Source organism: Lepisosteus oculatus, chromosome 14 (assembly GCF_040954835.1).
Source record: "Lepisosteus oculatus isolate fLepOcu1 chromosome 14, fLepOcu1.hap2, whole genome shotgun sequence".
Classification (NCBI taxonomy): Eukaryota; Metazoa; Chordata; class Actinopteri; order Semionotiformes; family Lepisosteidae; genus Lepisosteus; species Lepisosteus oculatus.
Window position 1 is genome coordinate 15,973,177 of NC_090709.1, and position 14,054 is coordinate 15,987,230.

At 43.5% G+C, this 14,054-nt stretch overlaps 3 non-coding genes across 3 annotated transcripts; all 3 read left to right on the forward strand.

Annotated features, from left to right (window-relative positions):
- Positions 1–5,842: 5,842 nt before the first annotated feature.
- trnal-uaa (transfer RNA leucine (anticodon UAA)) lies at positions 5,843–5,925 on the forward strand. Its single transcript has one exon. It is a non-coding gene; the product is annotated as a tRNA-Leu (tRNA).
- Positions 5,926–8,079: 2,154 nt separating this feature from the next.
- On the forward strand, positions 8,080–8,151 carry trnaw-cca (transfer RNA tryptophan (anticodon CCA)). The gene has a single exon. It is a non-coding gene; the product is annotated as a tRNA-Trp (tRNA).
- Positions 8,152–9,680: 1,529 nt separating this feature from the next.
- On the forward strand, positions 9,681–9,754 carry trnat-agu (transfer RNA threonine (anticodon AGU)). Its single transcript has one exon. It is a non-coding gene; the product is annotated as a tRNA-Thr (tRNA).
- The last annotated feature ends 4,300 nt before the right edge of the window (positions 9,755–14,054 follow it).

Consider the following 14,054-nt stretch of genomic DNA (forward strand, 5'->3'; position numbering starts at 1 on the left):
TCAATACTTAAACGGGCACAGTTAAGACATTAAATATGCATATACATACTGTATACAGTACAGTTTTCATACAGTAATATGTTTATGTTCCTAAATCAATCTCTTTTATGAGCATGTGAAAGGCATGGTGAATCGATTCTCAAAAATTACTGTAATTTACATGATTGGAAACAAATGCGTGATTGCAAAGACGGTCAATGAAAAAAAGAATGTTGACCAGGGCAATACTTTGAGTTTACACTTACAGCTTGTCCAAGGTCATTCATTATTAATACTATTAGTAATATCTTCGTTAAAGACTTTGATGGCCACAGCTCAAACATGAGAGGTTGAGCTTTATTAGCTCCAGCTTGCCGAAATTCCGGATACTATTATTTTGCTTGTCATATTATAGGAGAATTTACGGTAACTAGTGGTATTTACCGGTAACTCGCAGTATTTACCCGTAACTTGCGGTAGACTGCGTACAGCGTACCGGAAAATAATGCGGTATCGCCCACGCATTTTGAATGGCTGCATCTGTATGTCCCCCAGCTCTGAGCCCATTGGGCCTGCTGGTGTGACCTGAGCTGCAGCGTCGCCATGCTGGTGGGGGTCAGTTCGGCTTTTCTGTTGGAATGAACAGGGGGGTTACATGATGGTGCTGTCTGTGGTCTGGCTGTCCTGCTGGTCTGGATGAGGGGTGCGTAGTGTGGTGCAGGTTCTTGTCCCATCCTGCTCTTGGTCCAGGTTGGAGGGTTGCACCGATTCTGAGTCTTGTTAGCTGGTATGGATGGGTTTGGGGGTGTTGATACCAGAGTTGTCCGGGGGGGTGCAGGTGTCTCGGGGGCATTCTTGTTTTTCTGTGAGTTCAGGTTGATTCTGTTGGTTTTGTCACGAATCTCCCTCACGCAGGCAAGCGCTCCCGCATTCCTACGAGCTCTCCCCGTACCAAACGTGCACGTGTCAATCAGTCCTCTGCTTAAACCCTCATCTGCCCCCTGGTCATTGCTCACGATTGAGATTCTCTCCCGGAGCTTACGTACTAACTACACCTTTGCCTTACTACGACTTCTCCCCTGGACCTCGACCCCGCTTTTCCGACTACCGCTTTAGCCACTCGATTTTGTACCTTCGCCTGTTTTACGCTTTCTCGGATCCTGACCCCAGCCTGTCTCTTCGTTTACACCTCTGCCTTCTGAATCCACACCGACGCAACTTCTACGCCTTCCCGGACTCCGACCCCTGCCAGTTCCTCGACTACGCCTTCGCCTGTCGATTCTGTGCCTACGCCTGTGCTACGTGTGGAAGACCGAGTCAAAAGGTCAGGACAGTGACTATGCGTGGGAAAGGTTTTCTGTTCGCACCTAAGACCACTGTCTTAGGTGCAAACTAAAGCCTGTGATTCCTCACACCCATTCAACCAGAGAAAATTGAAACAGATTTTAGGATGCCAAATGGCACCCCCCTGTCCTGTTTGTTTGACTTCTGACACTGCCCCTTTCCCTGTATGTTCCTTTGATATGTTAAAGTATTGCCTACTTTTAATGTATAAAAAAGGAAAGTATAACTTCAGTCTAGTGAGCATGTCTTGAGTGCTAGGGGAAACCCTTTCTCTGTGATATGCTCCCCTTCAGCTGATTGTATTAAAGATCTCTGTTGACAATCTCCCAACCTGAGTGAAGACTGAGTTTTCTTTGAAATACGCCTTCCCGGACTCGGACCCATGCCTGTTTACTCCGACTACGCCTGTGTCTCGCGCCAACCCTACCAAGGGCACCGCATTGGATCCCTATCCTCAGCAGTCAGCCCCTGAGTTTCTTGTTCTGAGTGTCTTCGTTACATTCGTTTGTGTGTATAGATGAAAAAGCTATTGAAGAGCACCCGACACCCCCCACCCATCTCGGTGGAAGTTGCCATGTTCAAAAAATCCTAAAAAGATAATTAAAGTTTCACACAACAAAGCATGACTGTGAAAGGTCAGGAGGCCTGCCTAATGGTGGTGCTGGCCCCACTAGCACCTCTTCCAGCAGCAACCTTAGTTTTTCCCAGGAGGTCTCCCATCCAGGTACTGACCAGGCTCACACCTGCTTCAGTACTGAAGGCTGCTGATTATGGCCAGCAGCCATATCACCCTGCAACTCACAACTGGCAACCCACTGAAGCTAAGCAGGTGTGCGCCTGGTCAGTACCTGGATGGTAGACCTCCTGGGAAAAACTAAAGTTCCTGCGGGAAGAGGTGCTAGTGGGGCCAGCAGGGGGCACTCACCCTGCGGTCCATGTGCGTCCTAATGCCCCAGTATAGTGATGGGGACACTATACTGTAAACAGGCGCCTTCCTTCGAATGAGATGTAAAACTGAGGTCCTGACTCTCTGTGGTCATTAAAAATCCCATGGCGTTTCTTGAAAAGAGTAGGGGTGTAACCCCGGTGTCCTGGCCAAATTTCCCCATTGGCCCTTACCAATCATGGCCTCCTAATAATCCCCATCTTTGAATTGGCTACATTTCTCTTCTCTCTTCCTCACTGATAGTGGTGAGTGTTCTGGTGCACTATGGCTGCTGTCGCATCATCCAGGTGGATGCTGCACATTGGTGGTGGTGGAGGGGAGTCCCCATTACCTGTAAAGCGCTTTGAGTGGAGTGTCCAGAAAAGCACTATATAAGTGTAAGCAATTATTATTATTATTATTATTAATGAGCACAACACTTGATTACAGTAAAAAAAAATCATTAAAAAATAAAGAAATGTTCCACAACTCAAAGCAAGCTTGTATAAGGTTAGGGGGCCTGTCTGATGTGTAAAACACCTGTTTGCAGCACTGTGGCTGTTGTGCTTGAAGAGCTATTGACTCGTGAATAGCACCCTCCTATCACCATGTACCGCCTGTCTAATGGTGCCATATTGAAAACATCATAAAAAAATAAAGAAAAGGGACACAGCCACAGCAAGATTGTATAAGGTTAGGGGGCTTGTCTGGTGTGTAAAACACTTGGTTGCAGCACTGTGGCTGTTGTGCTTGAAGAGCTATTGACTCGTGAATACCACCCCCCTATCCCCATGTACCGGCTGTCTAATGGTGCCATATTGAAAAAATAATTACAAAATAAATAAAGGGGCCGCAGCCACAGCAAGGTTGTATGAGGTTAGGGGGCCTGTCTGGTGTGTAAAACATATGGTTTCAGCAGTGTGGCTGTTGTATTTGAATTGCTATTGAGCCATGAAGCAGACCCACCTATCTCAATGTCTTACCTGTAGTGTTACCTTCAGAAAATCATAAAAAAATAAAGAAAGGGGTCACAGCCACAGCAAGGTTGTATGAGGTTAGGGGGCCTGTCTGGTGTGTAAAATATATGGTTTCAGCAGTGTGGCTGTTGTATTTGAATTGCTATTGTAGCGGCAATGCTTGTTAATAAGACTTAAGCGTTGGTATGCTGTCCTAAAGGAGGCCCCATCTCACCCTCCATCTCTGTGGTGCAGCCACAGAGAAAATATTCATGCAGGCTGATTTAAGATGTTTTCTTTTGATAAGGAACAAGCTCCCAGACGGGGATGCAGTTAGCTAAGCCTGGCTATCATGATCAATGGTCATCCATTGGCGCCTATCAGTCTAGGGAGTGCCGAATGGACATCTGGACTGCATTCCTAAGTGTCAAGAGTAAGTGAATTATATCTCATCTTGACCAACCAATCAGGGACTGGCAGGGCGTGGTAATACCATGTGGGTCTCCAATGCCCGCCAAACTCTCAACCAATCAGCACACATCTGGGTCTTGGTCAAAAAGGGAGCGCAAGCTCAGATCGGGGCTCTCCTTGGCCATTTTCGCGCATCCTCAGAGACAATCACGTGACAACTGCTGTTGTCTGCAAAAGGACTTGGACTTTGTTCTAAGCGCGAGGCCGAGGATCCCGTACGTTCTCAGAATTCTACCAACGTGAATGCTTCGCTTGATCAACGGCAGCCTACAGTTGGACCCTCGTTGACAACCTGAATAGCTTATTCAGAAGCAGCGCTGGACCGGGAACGAACCAGCTTCTTCCCGGGCAAAAGAGTGACTTGTGAGGACTCGCGGTCACACTCTGTGCATAGAGACTTTCTACTAGCCAGCCGGACTCCTGGTAGATCCCCTCAGAGCAACAACTGCCCTGCGCGCCGCAGTCAGATTCCTCCGCCCATCCTACTCCGAGCTGCACCTTGACTGGTTGGCCGGTAGACAGAGGACGCCGACACAACGCCCATTGGACAACCGCTGCAACAGAGGCTGCAACAGAGCCTGTCAGCTGGTTTGGTGTTCGTGGCGGGAGATTCCAAATCCATACACAGTGGATAAGTAAACCCCATGTTCTACATTGCGTCTCGAGAATTCAATTGTACCTCAACACAAGTTGTTATCAATTTAATTCATGAGTAATGTATTTACTTCCGAGTTTAGAGTAACAGTGGGTAATAACACTGGTTAGCGATTTGGTAACCGAACGATATATATTGACATATATTCTCTGTTGTGTATCTCTTTGTGTTTGCATCTCTTCGAGATTATATACCTTGTATATTGATAACCCTCACAGTAAGGTCTGCCGCTCGTATCCAGGCAGACTAGTATATCTTTGGTGCACAATTTATATTAATAATTGTATCTCGTGTATCGAACCCGTGTGTGTGTGTTGTTAGTTGTTTGACGATTGATTTTCTAAAAGCTACAACGAACAACCTCGTGATTACTGTTACAATTAATAATTGTAAACCCATCAAACCACTACACTATTGAGCCATGAAGAAGACCCACCTGTCCCAGTGTATTACCTGTAGTGTTACTTTCAGAAAATCATAAAAAAATAAAGAAAGAGGCCACAGCCACAGCAAGGTTGTATGAGTTAGGGGCCTTGTCTGGTATGTAAAACATATGGTTTCAGCAGTGTGGCTGTTGTATTTGAATTACTATTGAGCCATGAAAAAGACCCACCTATCCCAGTGTATACCTGTAGTGTTATCTACAGAAAATCATAAAAAATAAAGGTTCCACAACCCAACACAAAGCTGGGAAAAGTCAGAAGACCTGCTTAGTGTGCAAAACACTTACTTGCAGCATTGTAGGTGCTGTGATTTAAATGCTATTGGTTTGTGAACAGAATACCCCTATCCCAGTGCATTGTGCCATATTAAATAAAAGCACAAGAAAAAGAGATTCAGAACGAAAAGCTGTGTCAGTGTTCTGTGTAAAAAATCGGTTTGAACATCATGGGAGCTGTTTTTAATAAGCTGCTGAGTAAAGAATATTTTAATCTTCCTGCTGTCAGTAGTATTGTCAATATAGTTGACCCTTAACTGAATTAAAACAGGGCGTAAAGGAAGGGTTTCAGAAATCAAACAAAGCTTTATTTCTGTGCTTACAGTCTGGGTAATTGGAGACTGCACTGTTCTGCTTCCTATGGTCATATACAGGTTTTTCGCACGAAGCCATATTGAACAGTGTTTCTCACGTTGTGAACGTCTGTACACAGCGGTCCTCCGGGTTCCAGTAAGTGCGTAATTATGCATTGATGAAAAACCGGAGGTTTAAAAAAAGATAATTAGCCCACTGATAGTTTGATGTAGAGGCTGTGGAAATATCCACAAGTCTTGGTCTTTAAAATGCATTTGGTTTGACGGCGTTCTGTGCTTCCATTGGGAAGATATGGACAAAAGAATATTCGTGCTCGGTCAAAAAAATGTCATAAAAACGAAAAAGTAAAGAAAGCATTCACAATGTATTTTATACACAAAGGAAGTATTCTCGCAACTCTAAGAGGTTTTGTGGTTTAATATTTTTTAATTGTTGAATCATATTTAAATGCTAAACAACTGAAGAGCATATCGTTGTAGACCAGGATGGTCGAGTGGTTAAGGCGTTGGACTTAAGATCCAATGGACAAATGTCCACGTGGGTTCAATCCCCACTCCTGGTAGTGTTATAATAAGTTTTAAGTGACAGAACACTTTGATGATTTACTCTCTATTTAAATATGAATTTGCTAAATTTCAGTTCAGTTCTCTTCACTCCCACTCCCTGGCATAACTGAGCTCTCACTATCGCATACTGAAGGCTTTACATGCATTAGCTGTGATACAGCTCCCAATAAAGACGGAATCAAACAGTTTGTTCTATTTCTCATGGTGATCCTCTTCTTGATCCAAATGAAATGGATCATTTAATATGATGCCTCGAGAAAAAAAAAGGAGTGAATTTCCGCCTGTAATGATTGATGCCCCATCAAACATTTTGTAACATCCCTGGAAGATTATACAGTAGAATCCTGGTTTGTGGCTTAAATTCAAGGTAAACAAGTCTAAGGAAACGAGTTGGAAACTTGATGTCGAACTGGAATTTAAGTACCCGGAATGTTTCACTACATTGGGCAATATGTGCCAGAGAGGAGTGCTTTAAACCCCTTCGATAGCTCAGTTGGTAGTGCGGCTGACTGTATTAGAAACAGTTAGGAATCCTTAAGTCGCTGTTTCGACCCCAGCTCGAAGGAAGGTGCTTTTGTGAACTTTAATCAAATAGTTAAAATAGCGACTCTTTTTCACTCAGACGTTGATCAAAAGCTCAATAAACGATGAAGCAGAGGCTCTTGTTCCGAATTCAGCTAACATCTGGTTGTCTTGTTTTGGCCAAGATCTGATCTTTGAATTAAGGGACTACGCTGTCTGATTTGTAATTCAAAAGTAGATACAAATGTCACTGTTTTCAAAGGATAGGTACTTAATTGGCTTTATGATTTGGTATTGATTTTGTATCATTATATTATTACGTTTGTGCTTTCTGTGTTTTTTATCGTATTGTGAACTTATTTTTTGCGATCCAAAGAGCCTCAGACGCACAGTCTAACAGTAACCAAACCAGAATGGATTCTGCTGGGAGCCGGACTGAGCTCATTCTCACTCCCTGTGCTGAAAACAGAATTATCTCTTCCCCAAACATCGTCTACAGCTGCTAGATATTGCTCTGCGTCCTACTGCTCCAGCAATTCCTTTGACCAAAGACAGATCACTAGTGCGCTTTTAAACTTCTTGCCACTACAGGCTCTTTGATGACTCATGCTGACTGTCCTGTGAATCCAAAAGAAAATGTTAAAGCTGATACATTTTCGATTGTAATTTGCATCTAACTACAACGTCCCTGGAAAAGAGATTTTATTCGTTGCGTGCAATCACTATCTTTTACTTTACGTATGGTAGTGGAAATAGTTTTAAAAATGTTTTCTAAAGAAGATTGTATTGCCAGGACCTGCCTTTAGCACTCAGTAGCGATTACGCTGTTGATATAGATGGAGAAGAAATGTAAGATGAATTGATGATCTAAGCTAAAATATCCCTAACACGCCTCCTGTAACAGTGTTTGTATTCATAGCAAGTAATATTTTTTTTCAAACCCGAACGTTGCTTTTGCATTAAGTGTTATGTAACCATTAGCGGTTTTGGTAGCTTCTGAAGAGCGCACTTTTCCAAACTGAAGCCTATAAGAACATTATTCAAGATGCACCATGGCCCAGAACGTGCATCGGGACAAGGATTAACATCAATTGAAAGTACTACCAAATAAAAGACTTGACGGAAAAATTGAAAGAGTAGGCAAGTATTAAAAAAACACCATAACTTCTCGGCTTCCAATCTCTTTCCAGGTTCAGGCTTTGTAAAATGACATGATTAGTGGAGTCATGCCGCGGTTGTGAGTTCAAGCCTCACCTGGAGCAGCCCGGTTTTCTGTCTTGACAGGTAAACAGTGTTTTGTGTTATTTGCTAAATGGAGAGAGGATTCTGTGTTAATTGTGCTCCTCCTGGGAGAGGTCAAGATGAGAAGTTCACGAGGCTGGTGGTAAATATCCTGTCCAGGAATATCGGGGCTGTAGGGGGTGAGATCTATAGATGTAGTAAACACATCAGTGGAGACGGTGTGTCTGCTCTCTGTGAGAGAGCCGGGCGGAAAGAATAATCTGTGGTTGGGGAAGAAGAGACCCTCGTTGGAAGAGCGGCGCTCCACACAGGAGAGAATGAAAAAAAATATTTTTCAGGGACACTGATTGTTCTCTTTGGGGGAATTAAAAGGACGGGTGGCGAGTGACCTCGTGGCGCAACGGTAGCACGTCTGACTCCAGATCAGAAGGTTGCATGTTCAAATCACGTTGAGGTCAGCTGATGAGTTTGCAGGTGCTGCTGGTGCTGAACCCGGAAATTACACCATGCAGTCTGGTTTTATCTGTACACCACATAGGTAATTGAACAAAGTAACAGCGCAGTACAGAACACCCAGTCAGGAGCTTATTCAGCGAATCATCATGAACATGACAAGAGAAAAGGCACACTGCACATCCGTGAAACATCACTGGCTTTAGAGACAGTGATATCAGAGAATGGAAGTTTCAGACCTCGTTTTTGTTACAGGTTCAAGCAAACCTGAAAGTTAGGGAGTGTTTGGTCACTTTTGTATGAAAAAGTGTCTGAAGCCTGTAATTACAATTTGTCCTTTTTTAATTGTGGTTGAAATCCACTCCCATGTACCAAGACCTACAGTATATTCATGTTAGCTTAAATGACTAACGCTATTGGACATTAGCTGGTGTTTTTTGTAACGATTTGCTATTTCATGCAGGAAAGAAAGGAAACCAGACCCAACGTTTGCTTTCAGGTGCGGTCTATTTACATAACGGACTTCTATTTCTGAGGAGCCTGATTTAAATCACACAACCCCGGTAGAAGTCGAATCGACAATCTAATAAACCGAAATCAGATGCGTTATCCATTAAACCACTAGTCCGTCACGTAAATGAATTGCACCATGGTGAGTTCAGCGCCACTACTAGTAATACCCCACCCCCATCTTAAATTTCTACGTGAGAAACGTGTTTTCCAAATTTTTATCAGTTTTTAAAAATCATCACTTTTAAGCAGACAAAGCCTTTATGTGTCGCTCTGAATTTCTAATTCATTTATAATTAAAAAGAAAATAGCGTTTTGTTCCACAACGGCTTGAAATTATCACATCTTTCACTCTACGTCTCTCTAGTAGTAAAGCAGACCTTGCTAGGTGAGCATTTGCTCTGGTAAATTAGGTCACTTTTCATGTTAACTCACTTCTTCTAAACACAACATTTCCTGGTGCACGTTTTCTCCATGAAAAAATACATTTTCCCTTACATGATTACTCGTTTTTTTTTCATCAAAGAGTACAGAAAGAAGAAAGAAAGAAAGGAAGTGTCGTAAATGAACTCTGTCGCCCGTGGGAGATGTCAAGCGCATTGGACATGAAAAGTGCCCGATAAAAGCCATTTCTGTACGTTTCTCTTAGTGTCGGGGCCAGAATGTAAAGGAGGCAACATGCTCAGCCAGCCGACTCAGCTTACTGAATGCAGGTGTCTCTGAGCGGTGTGTCCAAGGGGCAGTAAAAGAGGAGAATTCTGCCGGCGCCGTGGCTTAGTTGGTTAAAGCACCTGTCTAGTTAACGGGAAATCCTGGCTCCAAATCCCAGCAGTCCATCGCCTGTGTTGCACTACACACCCTGTAGATAATCAAAAGCATATTGAGCTCCTTGGTAATGAAATTGGCAGATAAAAGCTATTTCACATCCTTTCTCAACTTGCTCAGTGAGCAGGCTCACCGCACACCGAACGAAGATATAACAGAGCAGTGTGTCCAACTGGCTGAAAAAGGGCAGTGCTTTGCTGGCGCTATGGCTTAGTTGGTTAAAACGCCTGTCTAGTAAACAGGAGATCCTGGGTTCAAATCCCAGCAGTGCCTTACTTCCTGTCTTCGCCCACTGTTTATTGTTACAGACAATATGCTTCTGCATTATGTTTAAATGAACTTTTAATTTCGCTTTTGGCACAACTTGTTTTTCAAGAAATCCACACATTGCGAAAGATAAAATGCTCATCTTTCTTATCAGTGCAAAAGAATTACTGCCAGCTGGCAAGAAAATGACAACGATCTTTTTTTTTACTTTAGCCAAAAATCTGTGAATGTAGAAAAAATACAAAAAATGTCAGTTTCTATGGCACACTCAGTCAGGGTGTCCTTCAGTTAAACACAACGTTGGTAGATCAAACGCACCCAGAGACACACTTTGAATTAATCCGATCTAAACATTACCTTCTCTAAATGTGATTGAGTTTCTTTCCACGTCCTTAGCCATCTTGATGTTTGCAGAGATTTTCAACTTTTGACACCAGTCAAACTACAAGTAAATAGTGGAGTACCTAAGTCAATATCACTGGGAATGTGAATATAAATGTAAACATCAATATTTCTGCTGTCTCCTGATAAACACAAGTATAGAGTCAAAACACAAAAAATAATGCTAAAATGTTATTCAGTTAACACCCAGATGTGACAAAACACATTTAATACTTACATCCCCTTTAAATATGTATTTCCTTAATATCAGTTCTCTTCCCTCCCCAGGATACCTGCAAATTCACTACAGCATATTAAAAGTTGTGTGTAAGTCTTACATGTGTTCTGAGTAGTATAAAGCGACACCTTTCGTCAAACTTTTGGCAGGTACCACGCCCCCTTTTCCAGCCAATGGCAGTCAGCGGTGGTTGGCTGTCCCGCTCCCTTGTCAGCCAATGGCGTGTTGTTATTTGTGCATGTCCCGCCCCCTCAGGAGCCAATGGTGTGTTGTTAAGGGTCGGAACTCCCGCCTTCCCCCCCGGCCAGTCGGTCCGGAGCCTCAGGGTCCCAAAGCCCAAAGGCGGTGCATCCCTCGCTTTAGGTATGTGAAAGTGTGTATTGGTTTGGAAGGGGACCATGTCTGCAGCGGGGTTGAGTGCGCTCTATTATAAACCTAGGGAATCGGGTAGTTACAGCGGCACGGAGAGTCTGGTGTGAGCTGCGAGATCCCGTGTTGTGAGCGGCGCCAGCCACGGCCGGGTGGCCGAGTGGTTGTCCGGCCAGGCTGCTTATACGCTGCACAAGCCGTGTCTCAAAAGCAGCAGGGTTGTAAGCACACACACACTGACTGCGTAAAGTCTCACGGAAAGAACTCGCAGGACAAACACCATGTGAAATGTGAACCGCTTTATTTCAACAGTAGGTGTTTCAAACATTGGGCTCATTAGGGACATCGTTAGCTAAACCTTGTTGGGCATCAGCTTTATTAACATTTGGCCGAACACACAAGCATAGACACGAAACATTCAGTTGTGCTGGTAGGCTGAAGATTGACCCGTCCACATCCTCTTTATTCTATTAAAGGAAAAAGAAAAGAAAGGCTTAAAAAACTTTTGAGCTAAGGTTTTTTGTTAATATTTACCATTTGTAGCGTGGTATCATCGCTAGCACCCGGCAGTTCTTCAACATCTGGTACCCCAGCTGAACTCACACCCCCGCCGCTGTCACAGGGTGCAGAGGGTGGGGTCGGGTTTTGCTAAAAAGAAGACCAAGTATTAAAATGACATACGCTAAGCACCGATACAACAATTCCACGATCAGAAAAAATATTTTAGCCGCCTACCTCTTCACTTTGTAGAGTAGCAGACCCCGTTGTTTCTCCACACAAAGAAGCCATCTCCGCAGCTCCTAACAAGGGGCGGTGTCTGACAGCGCCAAGGACGCGCTGCGACCCTGTCAGTCCGGAGCGTTTAAGAATATGCGCCAATGGTGTAACCACGCCTACATAACACAAGACATTTTTCAATTGGTTGTGATGCTTTAAAACGCATCACAACCAATGTTGTGATGACCCCCCCCCCCTTGTTTTATCGAGAGCGAATAGTATTCACATATCAGTTTATACGTTTTAAACTTTAAAAGTATTAACACACAACGCAAACACAAATGATGTGTTTGCCCAGAAAAGAAATTTTAAACACGCGGGTTTGGTCTTAAAGTTTTTAAAATAATGTAATAAGACACAGTTTATTTTTAATAACACATTCGCGACAGCTTTTTCGAAAGTTTGAGATAAATTTCCACACATCGCAAGCGTAAAAGTCTTTAAGGTATTAATAGGCAACAAATGATGGGGTGTTGTTCTTCATACTTTAACGGATTGGTCTTAACGTTTTAAAATCACGTATTAGAGATAATTTGTGATGTTTTGGAGACGTGCGGTGTGTGTGGCGGGGTTAGTTAAAGTGGCTTATGTACATCGAACACACAGAGCCCGTTAAAATCCAACACCCGTTAACCACGGCCAGTGAGTTCAAGGTTGGCCCATATTTTCTGGATGGTTATGCTGTAATTGACGGAGTGCCGACAGCCTTTGAGCTCAACGGTTGCTTTTTTCATGGTTGTAGCGTTTGTTATTGTGAAAACGATTTTAATCCGCTGACAAACACTACTTTTGGCTGGTTGTACGATGGTTAAAATTAATTTTCTCAAAATGAGAGGTTTTAACGTGCGTGTTTTGTGGGAGCACGAGTTCAGAGACATGCTTGTTGAAAATGGAGACTTGGGTAAATTTTTAACAGCTGCGCAGTTACCAGAGCCTCTGCAACCGCGGGAGTCACTTTTTCGGGGGAGAACAAATGCTATTTGTTTGCATTACACAGCTATGATTTCACCAGTCTGTATCCGTTTGTGAACAAAACTAAAAAATACCCACTGGGGCACCCCCGAATCATTTATAACAACTTTGGAGATTTAAAACGGTATTTCGGTTTAGCGAAGGTGAAAGTTTACCCACGCAGACGTTTATACTTTCCAGTTCTTCCAACCAAAATTGACAAAAAACTGTTTTTCACACTGTGTCGTACGTGTGCTGAAACAAAACAGACCACCCCCTGTGAGCACGGTGATGAAGATCGCGCCTTGACTGGTGTCTGGTGCACCCCTGAATTACAGATGGCCTTAGATCTGGGGTATTGAGTGTGTAAAATTTACGAAATTTGGCATTTCGAAAAGGCCTCACACGATATTTTTACCGACTACATCAAACTGCATCTGAAAGGGAAACAGGAAGCTTCGGGGTTTCCAGAGGGGTGTACAGATGTCGCGAAACAACAAAGATATATCAGCGAATATTATGAAAAAGCGGGTGACGGCTGGACCCCGGCAACATTAAAAAGAATCCGGCCAAAAGACAGCTTTCAAAAATTGCCTTGAACAGTTTGTGGGGGAAGTATGGACAAAGAGACAATTTACCACAGACCACCATTGTGAGAAACCCCGATGAATTGTTCAGGTACTTATTTACGCCATATCATGAGGTGTCAGCCTGCGAGTTTATCAATGAAAACACAGCCTGTGTTACGTGGAAACACTAAACACCACTATACAGGCCATTCAAACACTAACATTTTCATCGCTAGCTTTACAACCGCCTATGCCCGCTTGGAGTTATACAATCTGCTAAATGCTTTGCAAGGCCACTGTCTGTACCACGAGACAGATTCGGTTATCTTTGTGAGCCGGGAGGGTGAGTGGAATCCGGAACTGGGTGACTACTTGGGTGAGCTGACCAGCGAAATAGCTGCTGGACAACACATCACCGAGTTTGTATCAACAGGACCCAAGTCGTACGGGTACAAACTGTCTGGAGGGAAAGCCTGTTTAAAGGTAAAAGGCATTACGCTCAATGTGAACAATTGTGAAAAAGTTAACTTTAAGAGTCTGCGGGACTTGGTTTTTGACTATGGCGTTAACCCTTATGCAGAGTGCCGGGAATTTAAACACATTTCTATTCAACAGCCGATGATCGTGCGTGTTAAAAAGGATTGGCGCAGTGAGACCAGGACCTTAAAGAAAACCCAGAAGGTGGTGTACGACAAGCGGGTGCTGCAAGAAAATTTGACATCGTTGCCCTACGGATATTAACACGATGGATGTCAGGTTAAAACACCCTTTTTCATGCATGTTGTCCGGACCCACGAATTGCGGTAAAAGTTATTTTATAAAACAGCTCTTGGAGAACGGTGATACCGTTATGACTCTTAAACCCGAAAACACAGTCTGGTGTTACAGCTGCTGGCGACCTCTATACGCTGAGTTGCTTGTGAAATTTCCATACATTCAGTTTATAGAAGGACTACCAACGTCGTTTTCCGACGACCAGCTACTGCCGCAGGGTAGAGTAAATTTGATTGTAGTTGATGAT